The sequence below is a fragment of the Anoplophora glabripennis genome, unplaced genomic scaffold (genome assembly GCF_000390285.2).
Source record: "Anoplophora glabripennis isolate ALB-LARVAE unplaced genomic scaffold, Agla_2.0 scaffold40, whole genome shotgun sequence".
In the NCBI taxonomy this organism is placed as follows: domain Eukaryota; kingdom Metazoa; phylum Arthropoda; class Insecta; order Coleoptera; family Cerambycidae; genus Anoplophora; species Anoplophora glabripennis.
Genome location: NW_019416268.1, coordinates 1,616,168 through 1,629,421, shown reverse-complemented (window position 1 = coordinate 1,629,421; position 13,254 = coordinate 1,616,168). Strand labels below are relative to the sequence as shown.

The window sequence follows — 13,254 nt, the reverse complement described above, 5'->3', positions numbered from 1 at the left end:
TTGTTTGGATTTTGAGGAAGGAGTAGATTTAACTGCTTTTCATCAAATTCAATACCAAATTCAATTGAAATCACCTTCTTCAAAACAAAAAAAAAATTGACGGGCTGTTCTTTCATTCATCATCATCACCATATACGACACTTTCTCGAGCAGCTTGAGCGGCTTTAGTGTTTTCCCCGTCTCGATTAAATAAAAAGAAGCTAGTGCCAAAAATGATCAATTTTATCAACTTGATATTTCATTTCAAATGAATGAAAATTCACAAAACTAAATCTAACGAAGCAACAAAAAAAAGTCTGAGAGAGCAATAAGTCCTCTTTCGAATGACATGTGTCAATTTGACAAAGCATTTAATTTTCATGTGAATTTTTAAATGTAAAAAAAAACGATTATTACGTATTCCCTAACCCGTTAGATATTAGAATTAGTATGTTTTAAAATCACCCTGTAAAGTATCTTATTATTACCAAGTTTATCTTGTCAAAGCGATGAAATAGAAACGAGGTAATTCCTTTGAAAGTTTACATTATTTAATTATTTAAATATGTCAGGTACGTGTTTCTTTTTCATATTTGCGTAGATTACTTTTATTTTTTTTAATAATTATTAAATAATATGAGTGAGATGTAACATGTTCAATAGATTGTCTTCTAAGGAGCATACTCCTGTTACGAAATTTAGGAAAAGTTTCCAATTAGTTTAATACATTTTAAAGTAAAGTAAAAATAAGCTATGTGAGATATTTACAATAAGAGATTATAGATAATTAAATAGATAAGAAACATTTATATTGAAGATAATTATAACATAGTATCTACTTGAACAGATACAAGTAAATTAAGGAAAATTAATTAAGGAAGTTATTAACAGAGTTGATTGTCTGATAGTAGGATATTGCTAGACAAATAAATTTTCGCTATCAATGTTAGATAATAGATAACACATAAATCAAGTAAAATTAACAAGATAAAGCCGACATTATAAACAGATATTAAGTTTTATTAAACAAAATTTATGTTTGTACTGAAACAATTGACAAGAGGACCTAAGAACCTCAAAATAATAAGATACCTACTTAAAAAATTAAATTAACGTACTTGTTTCTTTATCTTCAGTTGCATGGAAACTTTTACGACATATTGAAATATGTATCTACCTGTCTGGAGCATAGAAGGTGATATCACTTTAAATTCTGAAATTGCGGGAACAGATTCGAAAAATAAGTGTACTTTGTTTGAACATTCGTCGCGGGAAGTTTATTTTTGAAATTTGACAAAAGAATAATGGTAAAATTTTAGTTTCATCATTTTAGTCAATGGCTGCAACTGGAATTCGGATTCACTTTCTGTATATAAAAAATACACCACTGACTTTTCCCGAAAAAAAAAAAATAATAAATTCAGATGCTAGATATCGTCCAGCAGGTATCTATAAAAAATGTCTTATACCTATTATTTTTTTGCGAACGACATATTGCATTTTTTTTGTAGTCTTTTGTAATCAAATACTGAAAAGAGAATCTTTGGGTAGGACAAATAGGTTATACATCTTGTTCTTCCTATTTAAAATCATGAATACACTGGAATTGTTTTACCTGGGGAGTTCATGAAGACAAGGTTTGTAGTAACAGTACAAACTTTAAATGATCAGTCTATCATCAGCAAACCTACTACTCAGGAAATTTAAATCTCTCTTCGTTTAAAAGTGCACCAAAATAAGCCTTAAAAGGCTTATAAGCCTTAATAAGACAAAAATTTGTTATGAACTTTTATTTTTCCTCCGAATTTTGACAAGAATTTAAAAACCTCTGACAAGTTCAGTTTTTTTTAACCATTAATTGAACAAAACATTTCATATTCCTGGATTCTAAAACGGCCGATTTAGGTGAAATTAAAAACATTTTCAGGTATTTTAAGGCCAACTAGGGTCAAACGAAGCTCCTAATTTGAGTAGGGAAATCTGTGGTTTTCCGTTGTGTACGTATTTACGGTACATCCTGTATAATTCCATTTTGTAAATACCATACAATGCATAAACTGATATAATCTGCTAAAAATGTAGGTGTACAAGTAAATAATTACCTATGTACAAACATACAAATTATTTTATTGTAAAAAATTACATAATTTTAGGATAGATCCATAAAGAAAAGAGCAATTATGTAATAAAAAGTGAAATTTAAACAGGCAAGGTCATCATTGCTATTTGGTCGAAACATTTCACTTTCTACGACTAAAGATAAATTAATGTTACCAGTTTTATTTGTGTGAAAATAGTGTTTAACAATCACTTTATCTTTACTGTAGCTACCTAATGTGTGAATATAAAAAATATTCTCGAAACTAAAGTAACAATCATCTATGGAGAACAATCCATACCATCAGTGTTGCGGTATATTCAAAAGAAGAAGAAAATTAAGATGTACGATAATTACAAAATGTCATTGTCCAGTTTGCGTAATAATTATAGTGCTAGAAGCATTATATTCTTAATCAAGGAAGCCGTGACCCTTTCGCAACTCATTAGTTATTGCATTCTTCTGTCACAAACTGATTTAGATAAATATTGTTAACAAACGAACGGTTAAAAAGAGTTATTAAGGACTTCAGTCTCAGTTTTCTGAAAAGCTTTGTTGCTGAACTTTAAAAATGATTTCGTGAAGCAAATTGACATTTAATGTTCTTCGTGTTTACATAAAATAGAACTCAAAAATATTAATAAAAAAATATTATACCAATTTGTATTCTAATTACTTAAATGTTAAACATACAAACAACAAAAACATTTGAATATTCTAATAAATGACGCAACCTAGAATTATATAAAACCGTTTTATAAAAAAGGTGAAGAGATTCCGATGAGTTTGTTCTAGTTTCTTTTTTTTTTAGGATAACGAGCATAACATCAGTTATGCAATGGCTTAGGTAAGTAGAATGAACCATGCCCATTAAATCGTTAAAGTGTTAAAAAACGGTACAAAGTAAACAATTTAAAGTAAACCATCACTTTCAAGTGCCAAGATACTGACTTTAGAGAAACAGTTTTTTCAGTTCATCCCACCTTGCTCTACAAAAATTCTGAATGGAATTAGCACAGAATTATAATTGAATCGCGATATTCATGCAATCTCAATAACATTGTTTATTATATAACTTTTAACATTAAAAAGTTACTTTCTCACACTAACAGCGATAGACTTCCTACGTTTTGTGGTTGGCAGTCGGTTGATGTTAATTTATTCATAAAATTCATAAAATGGATTCGTTTGAAGCAGTTCTGATGAATATAACTAAAATTAATTCTGTCTCAAATTAAAATCAAGGGTTGACAACTGCTACGCAATATCAGCAGTAAAGGAATCTTGTCTGTGTGGATGTGCAAAAGATATTAATCTCTTGCATATTTAGATTTTTGATATTGAAGAACATAGTTTGAGTTCATCTGATAAAGTTTTTTAGAAAAAATGTTTGAATTTGTTTAAATTAACTTTATACATATAACGTATGATTATTTTGGTGCAGGGGGTCATTTATCTAAAAATTTTCTCTTTATTGTATGGCAGACGCACCCAATTAGATAAAAAGAGTAACTGAAATTGCTGCACAAAATTATCAGGTCGATAAAAATGTTTTATATTTCTGAGGAGATAATCCAGAGATAGATATTGCTAATACAGGATGTTCAATTTGAAATAATCGGGCAACAGATAATAATCCAACTGTTACAGATATCTAAAGACACTCGTAGATTATTTGTATTTTTATTTGTGGGCATTAAAATATGCGGAACAGATAATTTTCATTGCTTCTTTAACATTCTATATTTCTTGCACATGAAACCACCACAGAGTCAAAATGAACGGTTTAAATGAACCTGTCTATTCAAAGTTGTTTCGTTTAGCTGCAAGAGTAGAAAAAATAGTTTTTTCCTGAAAACTTTGTTTGATTTAAATTATATCTTGTATTCTAGTGCTTGAGTACAGACTTTCAGACACTTACAGTACAGACACTTTCTGACGTAACAGCGGAAGTAATTGTATGTACAGGTGTATTCACATTCTATCTAACGAAAGAAAAGTTTTAGTAAATTTTCTTGTAATTTGTAAGAAATGTACCTATATAAAAAAACAATTGACTGTTTAACTACTTGAAGTATACAGACATGTTAATAGGGTCAAAATAAAACCTTTTTCGGTAAAATGCCTCATTGTGGAGCTACATCGAGTTTTAACCAATATTAAGCATTAAAATGCCTATAACTCCTAAAGAATACATTTTAGAGAACAAAGTTCAACAATAAAAAGTTTGTATTTTGACTCAATTAACACGGAATATCGGAATACCCGGATTCCTGTTTGCTATGTTCTTTTCCTTAAGTTAGTTAGGTTTGGAGCTTATGATATATTAATTTTTATTAGTTTACGGTTTGTTGCATCAGGTTATGTTCTAAGCAAAAATATTTTATACAGGTGAATTTTTTACATCAGTTTAAAAAAAACAATTCATCTCACATTTTACGTTTTACTCACACCGAAAGAATCAGTAGTGGTTCCAAGTATAATTAATATTGGAACACTCTGTATAACAAAAATATTTCCACGTTTCTTTTCTCTGCGATCACTCTCAGTTAAAAATCTCCAGCCCTACTTGTCTATTTCGTTCCAAACTAAATTTCAAACGTAGTTCCAAATACCTATATTGATATGACCATCATTATTTTGGTTCTCCAAGGCTGTAGGAAGCAATAAAATCGTATCTGGTGACAATTATTGTACATACCAATTACAAAACCAATGTCATGTATAAAGAATTTCTCGATAAGATAAAGAAAAATGCAAAGGGAAGTTGTAGTAAAACAATAAGTGATTTGGAAATTAATAAATTTAATTTAACTTGTATAATGCAGAAATTTAGAAAAATATAAATAGGCGTAATCGGGAAAAGATAAAGATAAAACAAAGGGTACTTAGTGCCAGAAAACAATTGACAATTAAAAAATACGGTTTACTACATTTTTATTGTGTTAACAATGAAACCTATACAGGGTGATTAATTAACGATTAATACGATCAAAAGAAATTGATTTAAAATATTTTCAAGTTTGTAAATTCACCGCTAGGGGGCGCAACTGCTATAGTGTTACAGAAAATTGTCGGTTTTTCGAAATGAAAAAAATGAAACATTGCAGTTATCAAAAAAAATTCAAAATAAAGCAATTAAAGGAATAGGATATGGTATAGTTTTACAATTTAATTTTGGCTTGGATTATGTCAATGTTATTTAAAGAAGTAAATAAAGGAGGATGTTCTAGCACAACCTCACTGTTTTAGCAATAACTTGAAAACGAAAAAAGATATCGACCTCCGGTTTGTGTATTTGTTTTCCATAATGAATGGTCTATCAAGCCATGAAAAAAAAATTATATCGTTGCATTTAATTTTTTTAGTAAACGGAGACAATTACAAAACATTTCTCATTAGCGCCGTCTACCGTTGCGCAGAAAAATAATATTTTTATTCCTATATCAAAAAAATAAATTTTATTAATTGTTCTTTAAAATGAGTCATCGTTTATTGAAATCGATTAAGGCATTTAGAAGTTATGACAATTTAAAAATGTCAAGATAGCGTCCTTCATACTGACGTTGCTATGGTAATAAACAAAACTTGTGAAGGGTTTAACAATGTATCTAAAAAATGTATTTGCAACTCACGTTATATAAGCTAAATTTCGAAAAACCGACAATTTTCTGTAACACTATAGCAGTTGCGCCCCCTAGCGGTGAAGTTACAAACTTGAAAATATTTTAAATCAATTTATTTTGGTCGTATTTGTTAATAGATTTTTTACCCCATAATCGTAGCACAACTAGTTTTCTATATATAGCCGCTGGATACCGTTAATGGATCACCCTGTATATACAAACAACATAATTTTTGTTAAATAATATTTCCTAATATGTATTTGCTTTTTATATTCGTTTGACTGAATATACATTACAATCAATCAATCGTAGCTAGTTTAATTATCATAATTAAACTGAAATTCTTTTTCATTAAATTTAACGAGACCTTTTATCTTTCCATCTAATTTTGCTTTTTTTTAAATGGTTCAAATATGATTTTTGTAACTTTTGTACTTATGCAATTCAAAAAATATATATAATGATAAATTTGAACCTAAGACAAATAAACTGATAACATATCGACTAACCTAATTATTATTAAAAATATTTGTTTCGTACTGAACCTTTAGATTAAAATTATGCGGTGTAACTATTTCTTTGACCGAAAAAATCTATATTATTGCTATCCTTTCCCCACAGGGTGAACCTAAGACAAATAAACATTACATATCGACTAACCTAATTATTATTAAAAATATTTGTTTCGTACTGAACCTTTAGATTAAAATTATGCGGTGTAACTATTTCTTTGACCGAAAAAATCTATATTATTGCTATCCTTTCCCCACAGGGTGCACCTCAAATAGCTTTTACTCAAATTTTCTGATTGCTTATTGATTTGATACTTTTGCCAGCAACCCAGTTTGTCTGTCTATTACAAATAAATTCACTTAATAATATCAAAGTTATGTTCAAATAAGTAAAATATATGTCTCTTTATTAAAAAAAATCCTTTGAATATAAGTACCTATCTGAAAAGTGGTAACCTGGCAACAATACAATGGGGTACTCGCATAACAAGTACAAGCATTTTGCAAATAATTTCATATAAGAATACTGTCATCAAACTTGTGTAATAGAAAGACTATCATTAAATAAAATTTCTTATTTAAGTAACACCTTTCTGTGAAAGATTTTAGTTGTACTTCCTACAAACAGATGGCGAAATTAAGGCATACTCGAGTATGTCACAACTGTCTGTCAAATTCTTTACATTTTTTAAAGTTGCGGGTTAAATAATGATTTCACAAAAAAGTAAGGGTCAAGTGTTTTTCCACATTACTTCATTTTATGGCAATATTCGAAATCAATTCAATCAATTGATATCAAATTTGATATCAATCCGACATCATCTATAAAACTAGTAACAGTTATTAATACTGTATCTCTGGTATTTTGGTTACCTTGCACTAGGAGCAAATAAATATGGCATCTTTTTAAAGAAGAAAAGTTCTATCATCGGTTTTAGAGATTTGATTTAACAGATAAGTGAAAATAAGACTGATGTCAGGATCCAGACCACATTACGATCTACGACCTCACATCCAGCAAGTTACGCATTTATCATTATTAATATATTTATTTATTAGGTGCATATGTTATTTTTATTACCCTATTATAACCGTTTAGGTAACAAATTGCTTCCTATTTTTGAGGCACGCATTGTTAGATCTAAAACTGTGGGCAATGTCAACAATAGACCTTTTAGTAGTGACGTCATATACGCCAAATAATAGGCAACCCCATAGTAGACATTGTCATGAAAAATTTCCCAATATTTTTACTAGATCGATTTTATATACTTTGGACATAAGTGTCAAAAAAATTTCTTCTTTATCATGGCTTTAAATATCACGATATTCTGGCAATATTAAAAATATTTAAGAAGTTTCAAACCCCGAGTGACAAACTAAAAGAATTATAGAATATAGAATTTATATATTTAAATTTATAGAACAATATTGACCTTTACAGTAATTAAAAAATTAAAATTATATGTGTATGCGCATTAAAGATAATTTCATATAAGCGAAGTAGCCTTGCAACAGGATATCATTCCAAAAAAGTTTGGTATTGGTTAAGAATACGAATAAACCACTTGAAGAAAAAAAAACACTGACACGGCACAATACCAAGAAAAGCAAAATACTATGAAATGCCATGATTAAATAAAATAAGAGAAAATACGCTAATGATGACAGCGATGACAAATCAACAAGATCTCACCTGCATATGAGGCTATTATTTCCGAGCATGCGCATTAGGAATAACACGGCTAATGTTAAATTTTTACTTTATTTAAATTTAGCATTTTATAACATTTTTTGTAAGTTTTAATCACATTAGTGTATCTATTTTACGAAACATGTGTTGGTTGTTCTTAAATACTTCTAAATCATTGTAAAAATACGCAATAAAATGTAATATATTAATACGAAATATTAATTTGTTTATTTTTATATGTAAATAGTACCTACACAAGGACCAGATTCGGCCTGTACAATTTCAACTACGACAATTTGTTGCGGGTTGCCTAAAAGAGTATGTTAAACGGATTTTTACTCAAGGTGAGTTGAAATAGAAGTATATATCAATTTCTGAACGAAAAAAAAAATGATTGCAGGCCATGGTTCTGAATTATAAGTTGAATGGGACATGCTCCCGAAGTGTGTTCAAGAAATGGATAAGAAAAAGTGTATTAAAAGTTACGGGGATGGCTAATCTATAAGTAGAACACACTGTATATATAATATAAGGTCAACTGTAGGATATTAAGTGACCCTAGGTACCCTAAAATAAATTTCTTCTTAAGATTTATCTTCGTTAGTTAGAATCATACTGTCAGTATCAGAAGTGGTCCTTGTCAAGAAAATTGCACCAAAAATAAAATTTCTAGGTTGCTATAGGTACCTTTCATTAACATTCTACCAATTTATCGCTTTCCTAATCTAAGCAATAAAATTAGTTATCTCGGTGTATTAAATTACAATTTGCATTGGTTGAATATTTTGCGTTTATCTCTGTATTCAATAAATATGAATCAAAGTAAACATTGTTCATGCACAACATAAAGTCGTCATAATAACAATTAAATATAAAATGTGGGTTTTGTTGCGTTAAATTTGATTTCAAAGGGTTGTTGAACTCGGCTTAGCTTGTGCTTAATTTTTGCACTCAAACTAAAATTGTGTTGTATCGCCAATATTTCATAATTGTAAGCTCTTAAATAAGTCTGAGGTAGAGTTAAAATTTTCAAAATTAAGTAAATAAAAGAATATAAATAGGATTCTAGATGAAACCCAAATGAAGATATCAGTTAGATAAAGTTCAGTGTGCGGTAAGTACGATAATATATAAACAAATATTGGTTTCATGATGATTGAATTTGAGACAATTAAAAACATTTTTATTTTACTTCTATGTAAGTATACTTTTTAGTCCAGTGCCACCAAAATGTGTATCTAAAGTAAAATTTAAATGACTGTTATCGTTTTGTAAAAATAAAACACAAACAAATTAATCTACAAACCACTACAACATAAACACAAAACAAAGGAAGATATTAATATTTGGATTGTGAATCCTAGAAATAAGTAGGCCGATGCTCTGCTAACACTCAAATGCGTTCGAATTTCTATGCCAAAATTATGATATCACTCAAAAGTATTTCAGTACTCGCATTTTTTTACAAAAATAAAAGTTGTAAAATTTACCTTCTTTATTGCCAAAAAATAAATAGCAGTCCCTCGACGCCTACGTAGATACATGAATTAAAAACCATAAAAAATCAAAGTTATGGAAATCAACGATCAGTACCCATTAAAGAAATAATTACACATTACACCGTTATCTGGCAACTGTTCTGGCAGATAGTACACAACAAAAAGCACATGGTCGTCGACATCAAACAAGTGAAAATCTATCTTTCACTCGCGGATGACAATTGGTTACTACGAGGATCCAGTGCCGCTTATTAGATACCGTTTGCCCTCTCTTGAAGTTTCGCGATTGAATGAAAAGTATGGGGCAATTGTTTTTACTTTTGAAAAGATAAGAGGTCGGAAGGCATTGCTCAAAGTCTGATATTTTCATACACGGCAGTCGGTGCGGGTGAGCGGGGCAATACATAGGGTCTTACAAACAAGCAAGACATCGCGTTTGTTTGTTGCTAGTTAGGAACTTGGTTATGAACTAGGTTGCCCTGTAGGACTTTAGGGCAATAGTTAATTAACGTCTGATAGATAGCAACCACGACTACATTTAGATGAAGCGGAAAATGCTCTATTTAAGAAATAAACCTTTTGCGCCAGTTGTAACTACTAACGCCTCTTTCACACGGACGTTATTTTGCCGATCGGTATTTAAAACTATCGGCAAAACAACGATTAAAATTTTAAATTACACATACTTAAATAGAGCGTAACGCCTCTTTCGCACGGACGTTGTGTAATTAAAAATTTTAGCCGTTTTAAATACCGATCGGCAAAATAACGTCCGTGTGAAAGAGGCGTAAAAGTATTGAAAATACCGCTACACTATTGCTACCTCGGATTTTTCAGTGTAATTAATTATAAAAAGGCATTTCCTTTAAACGGCTGCAATCAGTCTTTTTTTCAAAAACCTGTAGGAACCTTAAAATAAAGGTGTAAGGCGTAAGTTCAGAACTAAATTTTAGCACCCGCATAATTTTTTCGCAATATCTAAAAAAATGCCCTATCGAGCCCTACTATAAGATTTTTCCAAAAACCCGAAGGAGTCTTGGAATTAAGACGAATTCCTACGAATCTTTGAACAAAATCTGATAGCAGGGTTCGATAGAGCGTCTTTATATATTCCTTAAAAAAAAGGTGGTACACTTTATGGTTTTTGTTAGTAGTTTGTAAAGTTATATGTGATAGTATGAAAATCTGTTTCTACAATTGCGCTTTAATTCTAGGACTGCTAGGTATGGGTTTTTGCAAAAGTGGATCCCGAAAGGGCATGTTTTCTAGCATATTCTGTAGTCTTTTGTCTCATTATTAGAAACATTTTTAATAGCAGTTTCAAACTGACTACAAAATCTAAAAAAAAACAATATTAACATAATTAGAATTATAAAATTCTATTTTCAGCACGAGTATAAATTCATTGTGTTGCTTACCTGCATTTCAAAAGTAAAATTGTTTTACATTTTATTCACAGAATAAACTCATATCTTGAATCTGCGATTATAGCAGCGTTTTGAAAGAGATTCATTACATTCAATCTTTATCTAAAAACAGAAATTTAAGATTCTTGACCACCAGTGTACCCAGGAAGACTTTCTTTTATTGTTCACGAAAGTTGTATAAAGGAAATCAATTCAATTTAATTATTTAAGGCAGACATCAAGCTGACTTAAAATATTGTAATTGTAATTAGTCATACGAAACTGTTGAAAATAATTTCTAAAATTTCAAATAAAAACATTTACTGGCCAATGTCTATATTTTGATATGTTTAGCAAGATTGGGCACGCTCGATGAGCATGTTTCTGTATCTATCTATATCAGCAAGATACATGTTACAAAAATAGACCTACCTAATTGTAGTCGCCACGTCGGCACAGATATAACATCATAAGTTTAAAAATATCAAACAATATATTTTGTTACTTTTAGAAATACTCGCCAAGCTCAACGAGATATTGCGGAATTATGTTTTTATATTCTATCTATATCTGCCAGATATAAGGAATCTAAAGATAAATTTAATCCTTTGTCCTCGGGAAACAATTTTGATAGAAAAAATTAAAAGCAACAAATAAATATATCCACAGATGAGTATGTACTGCTCTTTTGAACTACATAAAACAGTCCAATTTAAGGAAGGAACGAACAAATAAAAAAGTAACACTAAATTTCTAAAAAAAAAAATATTAAAACTTACCTTCTCTTCTATGGTTTAGGACACTTAAGTTTTAAACGCCTCGTATATACATATACCCGGTACCCTGAATATCTAAAGATAACTGCAGTGTATTTGAGTTTGTCTATACTTGTATCATTATCGTGATAATATTTATCTAGTTGTAATATTCTGAGTGATTATTAAAAAAAGGTAGACGAAACATGTTTAATTTGATATCTAATTTACTTTTTCAATAGCATCAGTTATAGTAGGTTTCGTGGGGGTGGAATATATTATGAAATTATGGCTATTTGAGAACTAAAGAATGGTTAAGTATTATTATGGTGGTTAGTATGGTATCACAGGTGATCACTGATCTCATCATTCAGATAAATCAATGTTTTTAACGTAATTTTAATAGTATTTCAAAAAAGATCGCGATGAATTAACTTAGTTTTCAACTTCAAATCTAGATACTTCATTTTGAGTCTTTGGACACTGTATGGACAGGTACAAACAGTGTCGCCCAGTAAAGTCCAGGACACACCTGGGGCTCACGACTCAAGAGTTAATTGGTTAAAATGTTTGCATTATATCCACTTTGCACTATATATATACTTTGCAGAAATATCTGAAGCACCGTTGTATGTATAAATCTCAAATCGCTGAAGGGAAAGTAAATTATTTTTTATTACTACTGTCAGTTGTTAAAAATTTTATCAACCTCCTATAATTTTATGAAAATAAATTTTCAATGAAATAAAAATTTCGCCTTGGCAAACAATTACTTATTTATTGATAATGCCAACTTAATTTTTGTATAACTAATTTACCTTCAAGATAATTAAAACTAGGTTCCAATTAACAACAATTGACATTTCGAAATCATTCCTGTAAATAATTTCTATCAACTTTTTATAAGTTGACGATATCATTTTAATTAATTGTAACTTTCTATCACAATATCAGAATAGCTTTTCCTTTTTTTAAGTAAATGCAATTACTTTGACACTGACTTACATTTACAAGGGAGAAAAAGTGTAAAACGGGTTATAAAATTCAAAATAAATTATCTAGATAAACGCTTATAACAATCGCATCCTTGGAAAGTGATTATGATGATTTTTTATCAACATCTTCAAGCCTACAGCTTACAAATTTTGGTATTATTTATCAGTACCCAAGCAATACTTTAATTTAACTTTGATTGTAGTGTTTTTCTGTGAAAACTCTGATATACAGGGTGTTCCATTTAAAACTCACCAGTCATTCATTTTGAAAATTTAAAAAGATATCTAAGTTCTATAGAAAAAAAGTGTACTGTCCATGAATTCCCCTTAATACAGGTAAAGATAATTACAATTTTTTTTCGATGATTGGAACTTTGAAATTCTGAAAACTTTTTGTACTACAAACAGTTTTTTTTCTAAGATATTTAATCCTGAAAAGTAAAATTCTTTTGAGAAACAAAAATTGGTTTAGCTTCTTCAAAATCAATTTTTCTAATAATATGGGGTTGCCAAAGTATGGTTGGCTGTCAGAGAGAGCCGCAATTCAATGGCGTGCCAACTAAGAAATGCGTGAGCCGGTGCCTCAGAATGCTTTTCAGTATACGTTAGTATACTGTTGCTTTGTTATCGTGCGGATGTTGCGTAAATAATTCCTATCTGTTGGTGTTATGGTGGTGTATTGTAGACAATT

General features: G+C 29.7%; 1 protein-coding gene across 1 annotated transcript in view; it reads right to left on the bottom strand.

Annotated features, from left to right (window-relative positions):
* LOC108903266 (zinc/cadmium resistance protein) overlaps positions 1–9,646 on the bottom strand; it is a 32,910-nt gene extending 23,264 nt beyond the window's left edge. The window contains exon 1 of the mRNA XM_018705379.2: positions 9,399–9,646. The gene's annotated coding sequence lies outside the window, so the exon portion shown is untranslated. The remainder of the gene's footprint in view (positions 1–9,398) is intronic.
* Positions 9,647–13,254: the final 3,608 nt, after the last annotated feature.